Source organism: Somniosus microcephalus, chromosome 3 (assembly GCF_052327205.1).
Source record: "Somniosus microcephalus isolate GS21.2 chromosome 3, FLI_Smic_1.0, whole genome shotgun sequence".
Lineage (NCBI taxonomy): Eukaryota > Metazoa > Chordata > Chondrichthyes > Squaliformes > Somniosidae > Somniosus > Somniosus microcephalus.
The window spans coordinates 206,069,572-206,093,616 of NC_140989.1; positions in this window are offsets into that span (position 1 = coordinate 206,069,572).

The following is a 24,045-nucleotide window of genomic DNA, read 5'->3' on the forward strand; positions in this document are numbered from 1 at the left end:
GCTGTTCTCTTCTGGATGAGAATGCTGGCAACAGTGAGTCGTCATGTGTTGGCCATCCTCATACCGTCAAATCATATACCCGAGACAGCGTCGGATCATTGCGGGTCTCCTTCTCTATATCCGCGTTCGTTACTGGCAATCGTTCAATTATTGACGAATAAAATATCTCGATAGGGACCACTGCTGGTGCTTCCTCCACAGTAGGCAGTGGCAGGCGCGATAGCCCATCAGCATTACCATGCTGTTTCGTGCCTTTATATTCTATTTCATATTGATTTGCCCCTAGAAACAGGGACCATCTTTGTAACCATTGTGCAGTCATCACTGGAACGCCCTTCTTAGGATTAAAGATGGAGACAAGTGGTTGGTGGTCAGTCAGCAAGGTGAACTTCTGCCCATGCAGATAGTGGTTGAATTTTATTACTCCCCATACTAGGCTGAGGGCCTCCCTGTCAATCTGGGCGTAGTTGCGCTCGGCTGAGGTTAGTGACCGAGACGCAAAGGCTACTGGCCTCTCCAACCCGTCTGGGAATCTGTGCGACAGCACCGCTCCAATACCATAGGGTGATGCATCACATGCCAAACGAATCGGTAGTGCTGGGTTGAAATGGACCAACACCTCTTTTGATGTGATCAATTCTTTACACTTCTGGAAAGCTTGTCTACGTTCATCATTCCACTTCCATGGTACCCCTGTTTGCAGTAGGGTGTTCAGTGGGTGTAATACCGTGGACAAATTTGGTAAGAACTTATGGTAGTAGTTTACCAGCCCGAGGAACGACCTCAGCTGTGACACATTTTCCGGTGCTGGAGCCTTGACTACTGCCTCAATCATTTCAGGGGACTTATGTAACCCCTCTTCATCGATGACGTGGCCACAATACGAGATCTGCTTCTGGAAAAACTCGCACTTGTGGCGATTAGCTCGTAGCCCATATTCCTTTAATCTGGTGAGCACCTTCTCCAAGTTGGCGAGGTGATCACTGTCATTTTCGCCCGTGACCAGGATGTCGTCCAAATAACACTGGGTCCCTGGAATCCCTTGCAGGACTTGATCCATTGCCCTTTGCCAAATAGCCGGAGCCGATGCTACCCCGAACACCAGCCGGTTGTATTGATAGAGACCTTTATGAGTGTTAATCGTAAGGTATTGTTTCGAGGCTTCTTCTACCTCCATTTGCAAGTACGCCTGGGCTAGATCAATTTTGGTGAAGCGTTTACCTCCAGATAGTGAGGCGAAAATATCCTCAATTCGTGGAAGTGGATATTGTACCGTGTGAAGGACTGGGTTCACTGTCACCTTAAAATCCCCACAGATGCGGACCATCTTTGGTTCCCCAGTCGTATTACTCAACGACCTCTTCATTACAGGAACGATGGGTGTAGCCCACTCACTCCAGTCTACTTTGGACAGTACTCCTGAACGTTCCAACCCTTCCAGCTCTGCTTCGACAGCTGGTCTGATCGCATGAGGCACTGGTCTGGCCTTAAGAAACTTTGGGCTTGCATTTTCCTCTATTTTAATCATTGCTGTTATGCCTTTTAGTGTTCCGAGTCCCTCCTGGAACACTTCTTTTGCATCAGTTAGCATTTTTGACAGTCGTCCAGGCGTGACGTCGTCATCCTTTTTGGCCTCAACCTTCAGTGCCTGTATGGAATGCCAATCTAATTGTATCTTCCGGATCCATTCACGTCCTAGCAGTGGTGGTCCTCCATTTGGCAATACATATATGTCCATTTTAGGTATTTCCTGGCCTTTATATATCACTTTCACCCTTATTTTTCCTTTGGGGTAGACTTTTTGCCCCGTGTATGTCTTCAAGACAATCTCTGTAGCTTTCAAGGGTATATGTGAAAATAGCCGCTTGTAGTCCCTTTGGTTTATGACTGTTAGGGCTGATCCTGTGTCCAATTCCATTTTCACTTGGACTCCGTCTATCTTGAGTGTAACCCAGATAGTCTGGTGATCCTCCATTTTGGTTACCTTATGTAGTTTCAGACAACCCAGCTCCTTGCTTCCGGAGCCTGTGTCACTTTTCTGTTCGTCTGAACTACTGTCCATCACCTTGAGTACCTTTTTGTACTTCTCCTGTGGAGATTTCTTACTGTTGGTTTTCTTCCCAGACCTGCAGACTCTTGCTATGTGTCCTGCTTTTCCACACTGTCTGCACACTTGGTCCTTGATCCAACAATCCTTCTGGTCGTGTGTTGTTCTGCCGCAGCGATAGCACTTCCCTGTCCCATAGGACATTTCATTGGTGCCATATTCTTGCGGACTCCGTTGTATCTCTGCAGCGCCCCTTGCGGCTGCTTCGTGTGATACTGCCATACTGAAAGCCTTGTCCAGCGTAAGATCCTTTTCTGATAGAAGCCGTTTCTGTGTTCCTTCACTTTGCAGCCCACACACAAACTTGTCCCTTAACGTATCTGCTAGTCCCTTTCCAAACTGGCAGTGTTTCGATAGCTTGCGCAGTTCCGTTAGGTACTCAGCATTGCTTTCGTCTTTGTGTTGGTTCCTTTTATGGAACTTAAATCGTTCTGCTATCAGCAGCGGTGTGGGATTTAAGTGGTCCTGTAGGATTTCTACTATGCTTTCGAAATTCTTGTTCACAGGCTTCTCTGGGGTTATTAGGTTTTGCAGTAACCCATAAGTTTTTGCACCCATGGAATTTAACAAAACCAGTGCTTTCCTAGCACCTGGCACTTCATTCGCCCTGCAGTACACCTCAATACGTTCCACATATGTCGCCCAATCTTCGACTTCATTGTCGAACCTAGAGATGCTGCCACTCTTCAGCATCCCTGGGTGTGATTTAACTGTCAAAAATGGCGTCTCCCGCGCTTCCCCTTCTTCTCCGCTGGCACAAAATGGCGTCTCCCGTGCTTTCCTTCCTTCCCGTGATCGCCCTTCTTCTCCGCTGCGGCTTCTAAAAATGCCGTCTCCCGCGCTCTTCCTTCTTCTCCGCAGCTCAATGGCATCTCCTGCGCTCTCCCTTCTTCTCCCCACGGACACTGTTCAGCCCTTGAGCCCTGGCTGTGCTCTGCGCGTTCTTTTTTTTTTGTGCGCCTTTCCCGTTTCCGCCGCTCGGTCCTGAACCCGGCTGCTGCTTTACCCTCTCTCTCTCCATTTTGTTTTTCCTCGACGCCGCTCGGTTTTCTCTCCGCCGTCGGTCGGCTCCAGCCGCCGCTGTCTGGGAAGGGTCTGTGCTGTACCTGTCGTCAGTCTATTGCTGATCGTCGTGGCTGGGGAACCAAGCCCGGCTCTCCACAGCCTCCCCTGCGATGTTCACTCTCTGCCAGACGACTGGGCGGTTGCTCGTGGTCAACGCCCGTGCTTCTGGCCTCGACTTTCTTCCACCGCCCTCCCGGAGCGAATCCTCGAAGGGAAATGCAGAGTTGCAGGTAGATTCGAATCGACACTCGTCGCCACTGTTAGATCCGTGATTCTGAGAGTATGATATTTTTCAATAACCACACGGATGCTGTAACTTAACAATCAACAGGTATTTACTGGAGTAGGGTAGTCTCAAGACTGGGGTACAGAGGCATGCTCAAGGCTTATATACAGGTGTGGTCACTGCCGGTACTACAGTATACAGGAGCTGTAAAAGTAGTTCTCTCTTAAATGTACATACACAACAGTACTCCCACAGTGCTGTTAGTTAGGGAGTTCCAGGATTTTGACCCAGCGACGATGAAGGAACGGCGGTATATTTCCAAGTCAGAATCGTGTGTAACTTGGTGGGGTAAGTGGAGGTGGTGGTGTTCCCATGCGCCTGCTGCACTTGGCAATGAAACCCAGCAAATCCTCCGGAAGAGGCAGGGACAAGAACAACAAATTGATCTTCTAAAGAGAGATCCTGTTGGAAAGAGAAATTGTCAAAGGGCGCACAAATTCCGACAGAGAAAGATTTGATGTTCTACCAAAAACTTCAGCCACAGTTCTTGAAGTTTTCAAACACACTGTGATATCTGAGGATTGTTTGGACCTGCCCTGGAAGTCTGGGAGTATTTGATGGGTTAGTATAGAGGGAGCTTTACTCTGCATCTAACCTGTGCTGTACCTGCCATGGGAGTGTTTGATGGGACAGTGTAGAGGGAGCTTTACTCTGTAACTAATCTGTGCTGTACCTGCCCTAGGAGTGTTTGATGGGACAGTGTAGAGGGAGCTTTACTCTGTATCTAACCTGTGCTGTACCGGCCCAGGAGTGTTTGATGGGACAGTGTAGAGGGAGCTTTAGTCTGTATCTAACCTGTGCTGTACCTGCCCTGGGAGTGTTTGATGGGACAGTGCAGAGGGAGCTTTGCTCTTTATCTAACCCGTGCTGTACCTGCGAGTGTTTGATAGACAGTGTAGAGGGAGCTTTACTCTGTAAATTAGCCGTGCTATACCTGCCCTGGGACTTTTAGATGGGAAAGGGTAGAGGGAGCTATCATTGAATCTATCTCATAATGCACTTGCGCAGGGAGTGTTTCATGTGACAGTGTAGCGGGAGCTTTACTCTGTATCTATCCCGTGCTGTACCTGCCCTGGGAGTGTTTGAACGGACAGTGTAGCTGGAGCTTTACTCTGTATCTAACCCGTGCTGCACCTGCCCTGGGAGTGTTTGATGGGACAGTGTAGAGGGAGCTTTACTCTGTATCTAACCTGTGCTGTACCTGCCCTGGGAGTGTTTGATGGGACAGTGTAGAGTGAGCTTTACTCTGTATCTAACCCGTGTTGTACCTACCATGGGAGTGTTTGATGAGTACAGTGTAGAGGGAGCTTTACTCTGTACCAAATTGTGCTGTATCTGTCCAGGGAATATTTGATGGGACAGTGTAGAGTGAGCTTTACTCTGTATCTAACCCATGCTGTACCTACCCTGGGAGTGTTTGATGAGGACAATATAGAGGGAGCTTTACTCTGTATCTAACCCATGCTGTACCTACCCTGGGAGTGCTTGATGGGACAGTGTAGAGGGAGCTTTACTCTGTATCTAACCCATGCTGTACCTACCCTGGGAGTGTTTGATGAGGACAATGTAGAGGGAGCTTTACTCTGTATCTAACCTGTGCTTTACTTCCCCTGGAAGTGTTTGATGGGACAGTGTAGAGGGAGCGTTACTCTGTATCTAACCCATGCTGTACCTGCGCTGGGAATGTTTGATCGGAATCTGCAGAGAGCACTTTATAACTAAACTGTCCTGCACTCGCCCTGGGAGTGTTTGATGGGACAGTGTAGACAGAGCTTTACTCTGTATCTAACCTTTGCTCTACCTGCCCTGGGAGTCTTTGATCGGAATCTGCAGAGCATACTTTACTTTATAACAAAACTGTCCTGCACTCGCCCTGGGAATGTTTGATGGGACAGTATAGATGGAGCTTTACTCTGTATCTAACCCTGTGCTGCACCTGCCCTGGGGAGTGTTTGATGGGACAGTGTAGAGGGAGCTTTACTCTGTATCTAACCCGTGCGATACCTACCCTGAGAGTGTTTGATGGGAAAGTGTAGAGGGAGCTTTACTCTGAACCAGATCGTGCTGTACCTGCCCTGAGAGTCTTTGATGGGACAGTATAGAGGGAGCCTTATTCTGTATCTACCCCTTGGTGTACTTGCTCAGGGAATGTTTGATGGGACAGTGTAGAGTGAGCTTTCCTCTGTATCTATCCCATGCTCCAGCTGTCCTGGGATTGATTGATGGGACAGTGTAGAGGAAGCTTTACTGTGTATGTAACTCATGATGTACCAGCCCTGGGAGTGTTTGATGGGACAGTGTAGATGTTGCTTTACTCTGTATCTAACCCATGCTGTACCTGCCCTGGGAGTGACTTTACTCTGTATCTTACCCGGGCTATACTGGCCCTGGAAAAGTTTGCTGGAACAGGGTAAAGAGAGCTTTACTCTGTATCTAATCCCTGATTTACTTGCCCTTGGAGTGTTTGTTGGGACAGTGTAGATGAAACTTTACTCTGTAGGAGTCTACGTACTCCTAGCAAAAAATACTGAACTCGGAGAGGTTCAACAGAAAAGGTTTAATTGTTGAGGCTACATGTTGAACACAAAATGGCGTCAGAGACGACACCAGGTCCGACTGCTTTTCATCAGTCCGCAGCTTCGACTGCTCCTCCCCCGCTCTGGGCTTAACTATGTTGCAGATCGAGTTTCTTAAAGGTGTGATCCTTCTTAAAGGCATGACACCTGATTTATAGCCTACAGACCGAAAAGCGGATTGTGTCCTTTCTGTGATCGGTACGCCATACAGCTCCCCACAGAATCTGCTAGTAGGGAGTGTACGAACCGGTGTGGCGGCTTGATGGCACGGCCGGAACGGCTCTTGGCGGTTGGTGTCGGGAGCGGGGCGGTTGGTCGCATCGGGCTCTTAGGCGGTCTGCCCCGCGGTGGGGGTTGGCCCACTTGAACGGGTTCATCGGGCTCTAGGTGCGCCAGCTTGAGCCAGTCGATCGACACCTTGTCAGTTCTGCCGCCCACTTCGAGGAGGAAGAACTTGTTCCCCGTCTGGAGTACCTTGTAGGGTCCGTCGTATGGGGGCCGTAGAGGTCCTCGGTGGGCGTCATGGCTCACGAAAACAAATTTGGCCATGTGCAGGCTAGGTGGTACGCGGGTTGCTGGTTCGCCGTGCCAGCTGGTGGGTACCGGAGTGAACTGTTGTGCTCGGTTGGCGAAAGCGCGGCGTTGCTGGTCAGCCGACCAGGGGGTCGTGGTGGTGGGCAGGAACTCTCCGGGTACGCGCAGCGACTGGCCGTACGCGAGTTCCGCCGCCGAGGCTTGCAGGTCTTCCTTGACCGCGGAGCGTAGGCCAAGTAGCACCCACGGGAGGCGGTCGATCCAAGCCTCGTCCTTGAGGCTGGCGCGGAGGGAACGCCTTCATGGACCTGTGGAATCGCTCGCACAGTCCGTTGGCTTGGGGGTGGTAAGCCGTGGTGCGGTGAACGGCCACCCCGAGGTTTCAGGTGATGGCGGCCCACAGATCAGAGGTGAACTGTGGGCCTCTATCCGACGTCATGTCGGAGGGGACGCCGAACCGAGCGACCCAGGTACTGATGAACGCCCTCGCGATGTCGGCGGTGGTGGTGGACGTCAGTGGAATGGCCTCGGGCCAGCGGGTGGTACGGTCCATGATTGTCAGCAGGTGCGTGTGACCTTGTGATGGCGGCAGGGGGCCGATGAGGTCGATGTGGACGTGGTCAAACCTTCTTTCTGGCACGGTGAACTCCTCGAGTGGGGCTTTGACGTGCTGGTGGATTTTGGCACGCTGGCAAGCTATGCAGGATCTGGACCAGACGCGCACATCTTTGCGCAGGCCGTGCCAGACAAATCGGTTGGCCACCAGTCTAATGGACGCGCGGGTGCCGGGGTGTGAGAGGCCGTGGACGATGTCGAACACCCGTTTTCGCCAGGACGCCGGGTCTACGAGGCGGGGTTGCACCAAGGAGGTGTCGCATTTGACTGTGACGGTGGACGGGCCACAGGCGACGTCGGTCAGTCGCGGCCCTGGGAGGGTTGTGGGCGCGGAGAGCAGATCGGGGTCGGTGCGTTGCTCCGCTGCCAGTTGAGCATAGTCCACTGCCAGGTGGGCGCCGTGGATGGCGGGGTGGGATAGGCAGTCGGCCACCACGTTGACTCGACCGGAGACGTGCCAGATGTCCGTGGTGAATTCGGACACCGCGGCGAGCTGGCGTTGTTGCCTGGCTGACCACGGGTCCACAGATTTCGCCATCGCGAATATCAGGGGTTTGTGGTCGACAAATGCGGTGAAGGGGCGGCCCTCCAGCAGAAATCTGAAATGGCAGACTGCCAGGTACAGTGCGAGGAGCTCGCGGTCAAAGGCGCTGTATTTGGCCTCCGGGGGGCGCAGTTGGCGGCTGAAAAAGGCCAGCGGTTGCCAGGCCCCGTCGACCCACTGTTCGTACACAGCGCCGACCGCGTGGTCGGAGGCATCCGTGGTGAGGGCCACCCTGGCGTTGAGCTGTGGGTGAGCGAGCATGGTGGCGTCGGCGAGCGCCTTTTTGGTCGAGTCGAAAGCGGTCAACATGTCTGCCGACCACTCGATCGCCATTCTATCTTTCTTACCCCGGAGGGCTTCGTATAGGGGCCGTATGAGGGAGGCCGCTCCGGGAATGAAGCGGTTGTAAAAGTTGATCATCCCCAAGAACTCCTGGAGGCCTTTGATGGTGGTAGGCCGGGGAAACTGCTGGACGGCTTGCACCTTGGCGGGCAGGGGAATGGCTCCGTCCTGCGTGATGTGGTGGCCGAGGAATTCGATCCTGCTGAGGCCGAATTGGCACTTGGCTGGGCTGATGATGAACCCGTGCTCACTGAGCCGCTGGAACAGGGTGCGGAGGTGCTCGATGTGTTCCTGCTTGGAGGAACTAGCTACCAGGATGTCATCCAGGTAGACAAAGAGGAACTTCAAGTCCCGGAGGACCGAGTCCATGAGCCGCTGGAAGGCCTGGGCCGTGTTTTTGAGGCCGAAGGGCATTCGGAGGAACTCGAATAGTCCAAAAGAGGTGATTATGGCCGTCTTGGGAACATCCGTGGGGTGGACTGGCACCTGATGGTAACCGCGCACCAGGTCGACTTTGGAGAAGACTGAGTGGCCGGCCAGTCTAGCCGAGAAGTCTTGAATGTGCGGTATGGGGTACCGATCCGGCGTGGTGGCGTCGTTTAGGCGCCGGTAGTCCCCGCAGGGGCGCCATCCCCCGTCAGGTTTGGTGACGATGTGGAGTGGGGAGGCCCAGGGGCTGTTGGAGCAGCGGAGGATGCCGAGCTGTTCCATTGTGGCGAACTCGGCCCGCGCGATCTCCAGCTTGGCCGGGTCCAGCCTGCGGGCGTGGGCATACACCGGTGGGCCTGTGGTGGGGATGAAGTGTTCTACCCCGTGCTTAGCAACTTTCGCGGAGAAGGTCGGGTTGGTGAGGGCTGGGAACTCAGCCAGGAGTGCTGAGTAGTCGTCCGTTGAGCGGGCGCGGCACTGCCACGCCATTTCGGCGGGTTGGGGGGGGCCATGGCGCCCGGGATAGGTGACATGGTGTTCATGTCCACGAGGCGGCGCCGAGGCATGTCGACCAACAGGCTGTGGGCGCACAGGAAATCCGCACCGAGGAGCGGAGAGAGCACCTTGGTGGTGATAAACTCCCAATGGTAGCGGCGGCCTGCGAGGTCGATGGTGACGGTGCGGGTGCCGTACGTCCGGATGTCGGTGCCGTTGGCGGCAGCCAGCGCAGGGCCGCGGCCACCTCGCTGGATCTCGAGGGCGGACGCGGGGATGATGCTGCGCTGCGCGCCCGTGTCGCATAGGAAACGGCGTCCGGAGGCGCTGTCCGTAACGTACAGCAGCGCGCCTGCTTGCCCCACGGCCATCGTGTAGGCCGGTGTGGGGGCGGTTGGAAACGTGCAGGGATGGCTGCAGCGGCGTGCCCATGCACCGAACCGGGTATGGAAGTAGCAGTAGCCCTGGGTCGGAGGGCTTGGGGGACATGGGGGCCTGGGGGGCCTCGTGGCCAAGCTGCGTGGCCGTGCGATAGAGGGTGGAGCGCGCGCCGACGCTGCGGAGGCCAGGTCGGGGGTGACGGCGTGGTTGGAGCCGGCGGCCAGGAGCTTATCGGCTTCGTCGGCCAGGGCCTCGAGGTCCGTGAGGCTGGACGCCACGATCGCCGGGCAGATGCTGGGAGGTAGTTGGCGGATAAAGAGCGTGCGGAAGAGGGAGCCGGGCGGTTTCTCGTCGGTCAGAGCAAGCATGTGTGAGAGCAAGTCTGACGGCGTGGAGTCACCGAGGCCCAGGAGGTCGAGGAGGTGGCAGTTGCGCAAAAATTGGGAGGCTGTGAATTTTTTAAGGAGCGCGGCCTTGAGATGTGCGTACTTGCCTTCCTCCGGAGGGTCTTGTAGTGTTGTCCAGATTTTCATGATTGTGGAGCTGCCCAGGGAGGCGAGGAGGTAGTCGTACATCGTTGCGTCGGCGGTGATGCCGCGGAGTCAGAATTGCGATTCGGCTTGAAGGAACCAGGTGGTGGCTAGGTTCTCCCAGAACTCCGGCAGCTTCACAGAAACTGCGTTTGTGTCAGCCATGGTTACGCTTAGGAGTCGTCCTGAGCGTCGGGGTCACCAATGTAGGAGTCTACGCACTCCTAGCAAAAAATACTGAACTCGGAGAGGTTCAACAGAAAAGGTTTAATTGTTGAGGCTACATGTTGAACACAAAATGGCGTCAGAGACTACACCAAGTCCGACTGCTTTTCATCAGTCCACAGCTTCGACTGCTCCTCCCCCGCTCTGGGCTTAACTATGTTGCAGATCGAGTTTCTTAAAGGTGTGATCCTTCTTAAAGGCATGACGCCTGATTTATAGTCTACGGACCGAAAAGCGGATTGTGTCCTTTCTGTGATCGGTACGCCACAACTCTGTATTTAACTCGTTATATATTAATCCTGGGAGTGTTTGATGGGACAGTAGAGAGGGAATTTCAATATTTGTCTAATCCATTTTTTACATCTCCTTGGAGTATTTGATGTGATTTTGTTGAGGGAGCTTTACTCTTTATCTAGCTCATCATTTACCTGTTCTGTGAATGTTTGATGGGACAGTATACAGGGAGATTTAGCCTGTATCTAATCCATGCTGTATCTGCCCTGAGAGTGAATTTTGGGACAGTGTAGAGAACATAGAACATAAGAATTAGGAGCAGGAGTAGGCCATCCGGCCCTTTGAGCTTGCTCTGACATTCAATAAGATCATAGCTGATCTTTGACATCAACTCCATTTTCCTGCCCGATCTCCATCTCCCTTGATACCCATAGAGTCCAAAAATCTATCTATCTTAGCCTTGAATATGCTCATCGATTCAGCATCCACAGTCCTTTGGGGTAGAGAATTCCAAAGATTCACAGCCCTCTGCGTGAAGAAATTCCTCCCCATCTCAATCTTAAATGGCCGACCCCTTATCCTGAGACTATGACCCCTGGTTCTAGACACTCCGGCCAGGGGAAACAACCTCTCAGCATCTACCCTGTCAATCCCCTTCAGAATCTTGCATGTTTCAATGAGATCACACCTCATTCTTCTAAACTCCAGAGCGTATAGGCCCAACCTACTCAATCTCACCTCGTAGGACAACGCTCCCCAGGAATCAATCGAATTAACCTTTTTTGCACCACCTCTAAGGCAAGTATACCCTGTCTCAGATAAGGAGACCAAAACTGTGCACAGTACTCCAGGTGTGGTCTCACCAAGACCCTGTACAATTGTAGCAAGACTTCCTTACTCTTATACTCCAACCCCTTGTAATATAGGCCAACATGTCATTTGCCTTCTTAAATGCTTTCTGTGCCTGCATGCTAGCTTTCTGTTTCCTGTATGCGGACACCAAAATCTCTCTGAACACCAACATTTAATAGTTTATCACCATTGAAATTTTTTTCTCTTTTTCTATTTTTCCTGCCAAAATGAATAATATCAGATTTTCCCACATTGTACCCATCTGCCACCTAACTGCCCACTCACTTCACCTGTCTCTATTCCTTTGCAGACACTTTGTGTTCTCCACACAGCTTACTTTCCCACCTAGCTTTGTATTGTCAGCAAACTTGGATACATTATACTCGGTCCCTTCATCTAAAGTAAATCTAGGGCAAATTATTGACCTGGTTAGGAAATTGGCTAAGGAGACAGGCAGTAGGGATAATGGGCAGATACTCAAATTACAGGATGAGAATAGTGGTGTCCCGCAGGGAACTGTGTTGAGGCCTCAACTATTCACAATATTTATTAATGACTCAGATGATGGAGTAGAAAGTCATATCTCCAAATTTGCCGATGACACAGGGATAGGTGGCATTGTAGGCAGCGGAGATGGAAGCATAAAATTACAAAGCGATATCGACAGATTAAGTGACTGGGCAAACTGTGGCAAATGGATTTCAATGTAGGCAAATGTGAGGTCATCCACTTTGGACCTAAAAGAGATAGAACAGGGTACTTTCTAAATGGTGAAAAGCTAAAAACAGTGGATGTCCAAAGAGACTTGGGGGGGGTCCAGGTACATAAACACCAGGGAAAAAAACACTAGTGGGCGTAGTCTATAGGCCTCCGAACAGTGGCAACTCTGTTGGACGGAGTATCAGTCAGGAAATAGTTGAGGCTTGTAATAAGGGAACATCTATAATTATGGGGGATTTTAACTATCATATTAATTGGACAAATCAAATTGGGAAGGGCTGCCTTGAGGATGAGTTCATTGAGTGTATTAGGGATGGGTTTCTTGAGCAGTATGTAACTGAACTGACCGGGGGCAAGCAACCTTGGATCTGGTCCTGTGTAACGAGACAGGATTAATTAAAAATGTCCTAGTAAAGGATCCACTTGGAATGAGTGACCATAACATGGTTGAATTCCATATTCAATTAGAGGGTGAGAAGGTTGGATCTCAAACAAGCGTGCTAAGCTTGAATAAAGGAGACTATGAAGGTATGAGAGCGGAATTGAGTAGAGTGGATTGGGAAAATAGATTAAAGGGTAAGACGATACATGATCAGTGGTGTACATTTAAGGAGTTATTTTACAACTTCCAAAAAAAATATATTCCACTGAGAAGAAAAGGGTGTAAAAGAAAAGTCAGCCATCCGTGGCTAAGTAGGGCATATAAGGTAGCCAAATCTAGTGGGAGGATAGAGGATTGGGAAAACTTTAAAAGACAACAAAAAATAACAAAAAGATTTATTAAGAAAGGGAAGATAGATTATGAAAGTAAATTAGCAAAAAATATAAAAACAGATAGTAAGAGTTTTTATAGTTATATAAAAAGAAAAAGGGTGGCTAAAGTAAATGTTGGTCCATTAGAGGATCAGACTGGGAAATTAATGGTGGGAAATATGGAGATGGCAAAAACACTGAATGAATATTTTATATCAGTCTTTACAGTAGAAGACACTAAGAATATCCCAACACTGGACAAACAGGGGGCTAAAGGGGGGGAGGAGCTAAACACGATCAAAATCACTAAGGAAGTGGTACTCGGTAAAATAATGGGACTCAAGGCGAATAAATCACCTGGACCTGATGGCTTACATCCTAGGGTCTTGAGGGAAGTGGCGGTAGGGATTGTGGATGCATTGGTAATAATTTTCCAAAACTCCCTGGACTCGGCAAAGGTCCCGGCAGACTGGAAAACTGCTAATGTAACACCCTTATTTAAAAAGGGCAGTAGACAGAAGGCTGGAAACTATAGACCGGTTAGCCTAACATCTGTGGTAGGTAAAATTTTGGAGTTCATTATTAAGGAGACAGTAACAGGACATTTGGATAATCATAATTTAATAGGACAAAGTCAGCATGGTTTTATGAAGGGGAAGTCATGTTTGACAAATTTGCTGGGGTTCTTTGAGGAAGTAACATATAGGGTGGATAAAGGGGAACCAGTGGACGTAGTGTATTTAGACTTCCAAAAGGCATTTGACAAGGTGCCACACAAAAGATTATTGCTTAAGATAAAAAATCACGGGATTGGGGGTAATATTCTGGCATGGATAGAGGATTGGCTATCTAACAGAAGGCAGAGAGTTGGGATAAATGGTTCATTCTCAGACTGGCAATCAGTAACTAGTGGTGTTCCGCAGGAGTTGGGTCCCCAACTCTTTACAATCTATATTAACGATTTGGAGGAGGGGACCAAGTGTAACATATCAAAGTTTGCAGATGATACTAAGATGGGAGGGAAAGTAGTGAGTGAAGAGGACATAAAAAACCTGCAAGGGGACATAGACAGGCTAAGTAAGTGGGCAGAGATTTGGCAGATGGAATACAATAGTGGAAAGTGTGAGGTTATGCACTTTGGCAGGAAAAATCGTAGAGCAAGTTATTATCTTAATGGCAAGAAACTGGAAAGTACTGAAGTACAAAGGGATCTGGGGGTCCTGGTGCACGAAACTCAAAAGGTTAGTATGCAGGTGCAGCAAGTGATTAAGAAGGCCAATGGAATGTTGGCTTTCATTGCTAGGGGGATAGAATATAAAAATAGGGAGGTATTGCTTCAGTTGTACAAGGTATTGGTGAGACCGCACCTGGAATACTGCGTACAGTTTTGGTGTCCATACTTAAGAAAGGACATACTTGCTCTCGAGTCAGTACAAAGAAGGTTCACTCGGTTAATCCCGGGGATGAGGGGATGGACATATGAGGAGAGGTTGAGTAGATTGGGACTCTACTCATTGGAGTTCAGAAGAATGACAGGCGATCTTATTGAAACATATAAGATTGTGAAGGGGTTGGATTGGGTGGATGCGGGGAAGATGTTCCCGATGATGGGTGAAACTAGAACTAGGGGGCATAGTCTTAGAATAAGGGGCTGCTCTTTCAAAACTGAGATGAGGAGGAACTACTTCACTCAGAGGGTGGTAGGTCCATGGAATATGCTGCCCCAAAAAGCTGTAGAAGCTACATCATTACATAAATTTAAAACAGAAATAGACAGTTTCCTAGAAGTAAAGGGAATTAAGGGTTACGGGGAGCGGGCAGGAATTTGGACATGAGTCTAGGTTCGGATTGGTCATGGCCCTGTGGGTAGCGGAGCGGGCCCAGGGGCCGTGTAACCTGATCCTGCTCCTATTTCGTGTGTCTAATTCTGTTAGATTCAGGAGATGGTTCGGTGATAGTGGATTGGCGGTTAGGATCAGATCAGCCATGATCTTATTGAATGGCGGAGCAGGCTCGAGGGGCCGATTGGCCTACCCCTGCTCCTATTTCTTATGTTCTTATGTTCTTATAGCTCATTAAAAGGTCATGGACAGGTACAGAAAATAATCAAAAAAGCTAATGAAATGCTGGCCTTTATATCTAGAGGACTAGAATACAAGGGGGTAGAAGTTATGCTACAGCTGTACAAAGCCCTAGTTAGACCACACCTGGAGCACTGTGAGCAGTTCTGGGCACCACACCTTAGGAAGGATATATTGGCCTTGGAGGGAATGCAGCGTAGGTTTATCAGAATGAAACCCGGACTTCAAGGGTTAAGCTACAAGGAGAGATTACACAATTTAGGGTTGTATCTGAGAGCGATAGCTTTTTGTTAACCAAAGATATTAAGGGATATTGGCCAAAGGCGGGTATATGGAGTTAGGTCACAGAACAGCCATGATCTCATTGAATGGTGGAACAGGCTTGAGGGGATCAATGGCCTCCTCCTGTTCCTATGTTCCTAAGTCCAAGCACTGATCTTTGCGATATTCCAATAGTTACAGCCTGCCAACCTGAAAATGACCCTTTTATCCCTACTCTCTGTTTTCTGTCTATTAACCAAACGTCAAGCCATGCTAATATATTACCCCCAACCCGATGACCACTTATATAATAGTAAAATACTGCGGATGCTGGAAATCTGAAATAGCAACAGAAAATGCTGGAAACACTCAACAGGTCAGGCAGCATCCGTGGAGAGAGAAACTGAGTTAATGTTTCAGGTCTGTGACCCTTCGTCAGAACTGGAAAAAGTTAGAAATGTAACAGGTTTCTAAGGGGAATAGATAGGAGTTTCTGTGGCTGCAAACGAGACTCCAGGATGTTATGTTGCCTCCCTGGTGCAAGGGTCAAAGATGTCTCGGAGCGGCTGCAGGGCATTCTGGAGGGGGAGGGTGAACAGCCAGTTGTCGTGGTGCATATAGGTACCAACGATATAGGTAAAAACCGGGATGAGGCCCTAAAAGCTGAATATAGGGAGTTAGGAGGTAAATTAAAAAATAGGACCTCAAAGGTAGTAATCTCAGGATTACTACCAGTGCCACGTGCTAGTCAGAGTAGAAATAGAAGGATATTTCAGATGAATACATGGCTAGAGGAATGGTGCAAGGGGGAGGGATTCAAATTCCTGGGACATTGGAACCGGTTCTGGGGGAGGTGGGACCCGTACAAATTGGACGGTTTGCACCTGGGCAGGACCGGGACCGATGTCCTAGGGGGAGAGTTTGCTAGTGCTGTTGGGGAGGGTTTAAACTAATGGCAGGGGGTTGGGAACCTGTGCAGGGAGGCACAGGAAAGGGAAGCAAGGATAGAAGCAAAAGACAGGAAGGAGCAAAGCAAAAGTGGCAGTTAGAGAAATCAAGGGTTAAATCAAACATGGCCACAGTAAATAATAATTCTAAAAGGTCTAAGAGTGTTAAAAAAACAAGCCTGAAGGCTTTGTGTCTTAATGTGAGGAGCATTCGTAATGAGGTGGATGAATTAGCTGCGCAAATAGATGTAAAGGGATATGATATAATTGGGATTACGGAGACATGGCTCCAGGGTGACCAAGGCTGGGAATTCAACATCCAGGGGAATTCAATATTCAGGAAAGACAGGCAAAAAGGAAAAGGAGGTGGGGTAGCATTGCTAGTTAAAGAGGAGATTAACACAATAGTAAGGAAGGATATTAGCTCTGATGATGTGGAATCTGTATGGGTAGAGCTGAGAAATACCAATGGACAGAAAATGTTAGTGGGAGTTTTATACAGACCCCCAAACAGTAATGCTGAGGTTGGGGATGGTATTAAATGGGAAATTAGAGACGCGTGCAATAAGGGCACAGCAGTTATCATGACGGACTTTAATCTACATGTAGATTGGGCTAACCAAATTAGTAACAATACTGAGGAGGAGGAATTCCTGGAGTGTATACAGGATGGTTTCCTGGACCAATATGTCGAGAAACCAACTAGAGATCAGGCCATCTGGGTGTGATGTAATGAGAAAGGATCAATTAGCAATCTTTTTGTGCGAGGCCCCTTGGGGCGGAGCGATCATAATATGATAGAATTCTTCATTAAGATGGAGAGTGAAGTAATTGACTCAGAGACTAGGGTCCTGAATTTAAATAAAGGAAACTACGATGGCATGAGGCGTGAGTTGGCTAGGATGTATTGGGGAATGTTACTTAAAGGGTTGATGGTGGATTGGCAATGGCAAACATTTAAAGATCGCATGGATGAACTACAGAATTTGTTCATCCCTGTTTGGCATAAAAATAAAACAAAGAAAGTGACTCAACCGTGGCTAACAAGGGAAATTTGGGATAGCATAAGATCCAAGGAGAGGACATATAAATTGGCCAGAAAAAGCAGCAAACCTGAGGATTGGGAGCAGTTTAGGATTCAGCAAAGGAGGACAAAGGGATTAATTAAGAGGGGGAAAATAGAGTATGAGAGTAAGCTTGCAGTGAATATAAAAACTGACTGTAAAAGCTTCTATAGATATGTGAAGAGAAAAGATTGGTGAAGTCAAGCGTAGGTCCCTTGCAGTCAGAATCAGGGGAATTTATAATGGGGAACAAAGAAATGGCAGACCAACTAAATACATACTTTGGTTCTGTCTTCACAAAGGAGGACACAAATAACCTCCCAGAGATGTCGGGGAACATAGGGTCTAATGAGAGGGAGGAACTGAATGAAATCAGTATTTGTAGGGAAATGGTGTTAGAGAAAATGACGGGATTGAAGGGCGATAAATCCCCAGGGCCTGATAATCTACATCCTAAGGTACTTAAGGAAGTGGCCCTAGAAATAGTAGATGCATTGCTGGTCATCTTCCAAAATTCTATAGACTCTGGAAAAGTTCCCATGGATTGGAGGGTAGCTCATGTTACCCCACTATTCAAAAAAGGTGGTAGAGAGAAAATGGGGAATTATAGACCGGTAAGCCTGACATCGGTAGTGGGGAAAATGCTGGAGTTCATTATAAAAGATGTAATAGCAGAGCACTTGGAAAACAGTGACAGGATCGGACAAAGTCAACATGGATTTACAAAAGGTAAATCGTGCTTGACTAACCTACTGGAATTTTTTGACGATGCAACTGGTAAAATAAATAAGGGAGAACCAGTGGATGTGGTGTATTTGGACTTTCAGAAGGCATTCGATAAGGTCCCACATAAGAGATTAGCATGTAAAGCTAAAGCAGATGGGATTGGGGGTAAGGTACTGACTTGGCTAGAGAACTGGTTGGCAGACAGGAAGCAAAGAGTTGGAATAAATGGCTCTTTTTCCGAGTGGCAGGCAGTGACTAGTGGGGTACCGCATGGATCGGTGCTAGGACCCCAGCTATTCACAATATATATTAATGATCTAGACGAGGGAACTAGATGTAATATCTCCAAGTTTACAGACGACGCAAAGCTGGGTGGGCGTGTGTGCTGTGAGGAGGATGCTGAGAAACTGCAGGATGATTTGGACAGGTTGGGTGATTGGGCAGATGCATGGCAGATGCAGTATAATGTGGATAAATGTGAGGTTATCCACTTTGGTGACAAAAACAGGAAGGCAGATTATTATTTGAACGGCAATAGATTGGGAGAAGGAGAATTGCAACGAGACCTGGGTGTCCTTGTGCACCAGTCGCTGAAGGTAAGCATGCAGGTGCAGCAGGCGGTTAAGAAGGCAAATGGTATGTTGGCCTTCGTAGCGAGAGGGTTTGAGTACAGGAACAAGGATGTCTTGCTGCAGTTGTACAGGGCCTTGGTGAGACCACATCTTGAGTATTGTGTGCAGTTTTGGTCACCTTATCTGAGGAAGGATGTTCTTGCCATGGAAGGAGTTCAGCGAAGATTCACCAGGCTGATACCTGGGATGGCAGGGATGACATATGAGGAGAGATTGGGTCGATTGGGCTTATATTCGCTGGAGTTTAGAAGAATGAGAGGGGATCTCATTGAAAATTATAAAATTCTAACAGGACTAGAAAGACTAAATGCAGGAAGGATGTTCCCGATGGCGGGGGAGTCCAGAACCAGGGCTCACAGTCTAAAGATAAGGGGTAAGCCATTTAGGACAGAGATGAGGAGGAATTTGTTCACCCAGAGAGTGGTGAACCTGTGAAATTCTCTAACATAAAAGGCAGTTGAGGCCAATTCATTAAATATATTGAAGAAGGAGTTAAATATATTTCTTAAGGCTAAAGAGATCAAGGGATATGGGGAGAAAGCAGGGACAGGGTACTGAATTTGGATGATCAACCATGATCTCATTGAATTGCGGAGCAGGCTCGAGGGGCCGAATGGCCTACTCCTCCTCCTATCTTCTATGTTTCGATGTCGGTTTTAAGCAGGTGCAGAGGTGGGGGAGGGGAGGAAAGAACAAAAGGGCCGGTCTGTGATAGGGTGGAAGGCAGGAGTGATTAAATGCTGGAAAAGGGGATGGCAGAATCAGCAACAACTGCTGCCTGAACAAATAGGGGCAGGGGATATAGTCTGAAATTGTTGAACTCAATGTTGAGTCCAGAAGTCTGTAACGTGCCTAATCAAAAGGTGAGGTGCTGCTCCTCAAGCTTACGTTGAGCTTCGTTGGAACAGTGTAAGAGGCCGAGTATAGAGAGGTCAGAGTGGGAGTGGAGTGGAGAATTAAAGTGACAGGCGACCGGTAGCTCGGGGTCACCCTTACGGACTGAACGGAGGTGTTCCGCAAAGTAGTCACCCAATCTACGTTTGGGCTCCTCAATGTAGAGGAGACTGCATCGTGAGCAGCGAATGCAGTATATTAAATTGCAAGAAGTACAAGTAAATCACTCTGTCACCTGGAAGGGGTGTTTGGGACCCTGGACAGTGGGAAGGGAGGAGGTAAAAGGGCATGTGTTGCATCTCCTGCGCTTGCACAGGAAGGTGCCGTGGGGAGGGGAGGGGCTGTTGGGGGCGATTGAGGAGTGGACCAGGGTGTCGCGGAGGGAGGGGTCCCTTCGGAATGCTGAAATAGGAGGAGAGGGGAAGATGCATTTGGTGGTGGGATCACGCTGGAGGTGGCGGAAATGGCGGAGGATGATCCGTTGAATGTAGAGGCTGGTGGGGTGAAAGGTGAGGACAAGGGGAGCCCTATCGTGGTTCTGGGAGGGAGGGGATGGTGTGAGAGCAAAAGTGCAGGAAATACAATGGACACGGTTGAGGGCCATGTCAACCACGGTAGAGGGGAATCCTCAATTGAGGAAAAAGGAAGACAAATCAGAGCTGTAGTATGGAAGGTGGCATTGTCAGAACAGATGCAGCAGAGATGGAGAAACTGGGAGAATGGAATAGAGTCCTTACATGAAGCGGGATGGGAGGAGGTGTAGTCCAGGTAGCTGTGGGAGTCAGTGGGCTTGTAATGGATGTTTGTCGATAGCCTATACCCAGAAATGGAAACAGAGACGTCAAGGAAGGGAAGAGAAGAGTCCGAGATGGACCATGTGATTTACTTGTACTTCTTTCAATTTAATATATTGTATTCGCTGCTCATGATGCGGTCTCCTCTACATTGGGGAGACCAAACGCAGATTGGGCGACCGCTTTGCGGAACACCTCCGTTCAGTCTGTAAGCGTGACCCCGAGCTTCCAGCCTCCTGTCTCTTTAAATTCCCGCTCCACTCCCATTCTGATCTCTCCATCCTCGACCTCTTACACTGTTCCAATGAAGGGCAGCACGGTGGCATAGTGGTTAGCACTGTTGCCTCACAGCGCCAGGGACCCGGGTTCGAATCTGGCCTCGGGTGACTGACTGTGTGGAGTTTGCACATTCTCCCCGTGTATGCGTGGGTTTCCTCCGGGTGCTCCGGTTTCCTCCCACAGTCCAAAGATGTGCGAGTTAGGTTGATTGGCTATGATAAATTGACCCTTAGGGTGATTAAATACATGGGGTTACGGGGATAGGGTGGGATATGTGTTGGTGTAGGGGTTACGGGGATCGGGTGGGATATGTGTTGGTGCAGGCTCGATGGGCCGAAATGGCCTCTATCTGCACTGTGGGGTTTCTGTGATTCTGTGAAGCCCAACGTAAGCTCGAGGAACAGCACCTTATCTTTTGAGTAGGCACTTACAGCCTTCTGGACTCAACATTGAGTTCAACAATTTCAGACTATAACCTCTGCCCCTGTTTGTTCAGGCAGCAGCTATTGCTGATTCTGCCATCCCCATTTGCAACATTTAATCACTCCTGCCTTCCACCCTATCGCAGACCATTCCTTTTGTTCTTTCATCCCCTCCCCCCACCTCTGCACCTGCTTAATATCTGTTACATCTCGAACTTTTTCCAGTTCTGATGAAGGGTCCCAGACCTGAAACGTTAACTCTGTTTCTCTCTCCACGGATGCTGCTTGGCCTGCTGAGTATTTCCAGCATTTTCTCTTGTTATTTCCATTACGACTTATTTTGCGTAACACCTGTTTATGTAGCACCTTATTGAATGCCTTTTGTATATCCAAATATACTACACCCACTGATTCTCCTTTATCTACCCTGCTAGTTATATCCTCAAAAAATTCTAACAAATTTGTTAAACACGATTTCCCTTTCATAAAACTATGTTGACGCTGCCTAATCTTATTATGACTTCACTTTCCTGCCCGCTCCCCATAACCCGAGACTCCCCTGTAGCTCAAATATCTGCCTATCTCCACCTTGAATATATTCAATGACTCCACAGCTCTCTGGGGAAGAGAATTCCAAAGATTCACGACCCTCTGAGAGAAGAAATTCCTCTTCATCTCTGATTTAAATGGGCGACCCCTTAGTCTGAATCTATGCCCCCTAGTTCTAGATTCCCCCACGAGGGGAAACATGCTTCCTGCATCTTTCTGTCAAGCCCCCTCAGAAAGAAAGAAAAAAGACTTGCATTTATATAACGCCTTTCATGACCACCGGACGTCTCAAAGCACTTTACAGTCAATGAAGTCAATGAAGAATCTTCTATGTTTCAATTAGATTACCTCTCATTCTTCTAAACTCCAATGAGGATAGGCCCAACCTGCTCAACCTTTCTTCATAAGACAACCCCTTCATCTCAAAAATCAACCAAGTGAACCTTCTCTGAACGGCCTCCAATGCAAGTATATCCCTCCTTAAATAAGGAGACCAAAATGCACGCAGTACTCCAGATGTGGTCTCACCAGCGCCCTGTACAGTTGTAGCAAGACTTCCCTACTTTTATACTTAATCCCCCTTGCAATAAAGGCCAACACTCTATTTGCCTTCCTAATTACTTGCTGTACCTGCATGCTAACTTTTTGTGTTTCATGTACGAGGGCCCCCAGATCCCTCTGCACTGCAGCATTCTGTAGGCTCTCCATTTAAATAATAATTTGCTTTTTTATTCTTCCTACCAAAGTGGATAACCTCACATTTTCCCACATTATACTCCATCTGCCAAATTTTTGCCCATTCACTGAACCTATCGATACCCCTTCGCAGACTCTTTATGTCTTCCGCACAACTTGCCTTCCCACTTCTCTTTGTATCGTCAGCAAATTTGGCACCAGTACACTCGGTCCCTTCATCCAAGTGATTATTGTTGAGTCTGTGTGTCCCAGTTATGCTTATGATCAATCACTGGACACAGACAACAAGAATAACTTTTAACAGGTCTTTACTATTCGGAGGTCAGGGCTGAACTGCCCAGCAAATCCCTACACAACACTTATATACCGGTGTGGTCACCACCGGTATTACAGTATACAGCAGCCAAGAGAAAGTAGTACATCTCTTAAGGTAGTTCTCTTAAGGTGGAACAGGTTACATACACCACAATTATTATAGATTGTAAATAGTTGAGGCCCCAGCACTGATCCCACTGCTTTACTTTGTATCTAAACATATGTGCCCTGGCAGATTGATGGGCCAGTGTACAGGGAGATTTATGCTGACTCTAACTTGTGCTGTAACTGTCCTGGAAGTGCTTCATAGGACAGTGTAAAGGGAGCTATACTCTGTAGGTAACCTATGATATACCAACCCTGGAAGTGTTTGATGAGACAGTGTAGAGGGAGCTTTACTCTGTATCTAACCCGAGCTGTAACTGCCCTGTGAGTGTTTGGTGGGACAGTGTAGAGGGAGCTTTACTCTGTATCTAACCCGAGCTGTAACTGCCCTGTGAGTGTTTGGTGGGACAGTGTAGAGGGAGCTTTACTCTGTATCTAACCCATGCTGTAACTGCCCTGGGAGTGTTTGATGGGACAGTGTAGAGGGAGCTTTACTCTGTATCTAACCCATGCTGTAACTGCCCTGGGAGTGTTTGATGGGACAGTGTAGAGGGAGGTTTACTCTGTATCTAACCCATGCTGTAACTGCCCTGTGAGTGTTTGAAGGGACAGTGTAGAGGCAGCTTAACTCTGTACTAATACTGTACCTGCCCTTGGATTGATTGAAGGGACAGCGTAGAGGGAACTTTATGTAACTCGTGATGTACCAGCCCAGGGAATGTTTGATGGGACAGTGTAGAGGTGACTTTACTCTGTTTCTAACCCATGCTCTGCCTGCCCTGAGAGTGATTGATGGGGCTATGCAGAGGGTTCTTTACTCTGTATCTAATCTGTGCTGTGAGTAGACAGAGTAGAGGGAGCTTTACTCTGTCTCCACCCCATGTTATACATGTCCTGGGAGTGTTTGATGGGACAGTGTAACGGGGCCTTTACTCTGTATCTAACCCATGCTGTATCTATCCTGGGAGTGTTTGATGCGTCATGGTAGAGTGAGCTTTACTCTGTATCTAACCTGCGCTGTGGTCCCCAGTAGTGTTTGATGGAACATCGCAGAGGGAGCATTATTCAGTATGTAACCCATGATGTATTAGCCCTGGAAGTGTTTGATGGGAAAGTGTAGAGGGAGCTTTACTCTGTATCTAACCCGTGCTGTACCTGCCCTGGGAGTGTTTGATGGGAAAGTGTAGAGGGAGGTTTACTCAGTATCTAACCCGTGCTGTTCCTGCCCTGGGTGTGTTTGATGGGACAGTGTAGAGGGAGGTTTACTCAGTATCTAATACTTGCTGTATCTATCCTGGGAGTGTTTGATGTGACAATGTAGAGGGAGCTTTACTCTGTATCTGACTCGTGCTGTACCTGCTCTGGCAGTGTTTGACGCTGCATTATAGAGGATGCCTTACTCTGTATCTAGCCCCTGGTGTGCCTGTCCTGGTAGTGTTTGATGAGACAGCGTCGGGGGAGTTTTATTCTGTATCCGACCTGTTCTGTACATGTTCTGTACAGTCATGCGCTGAAAACCAGCATTTCTGATCTTTCAAGAATGCTCTTGACAGATCGGACACCTGCCCTAGAGAAGGACCGCTGCGGGCGGA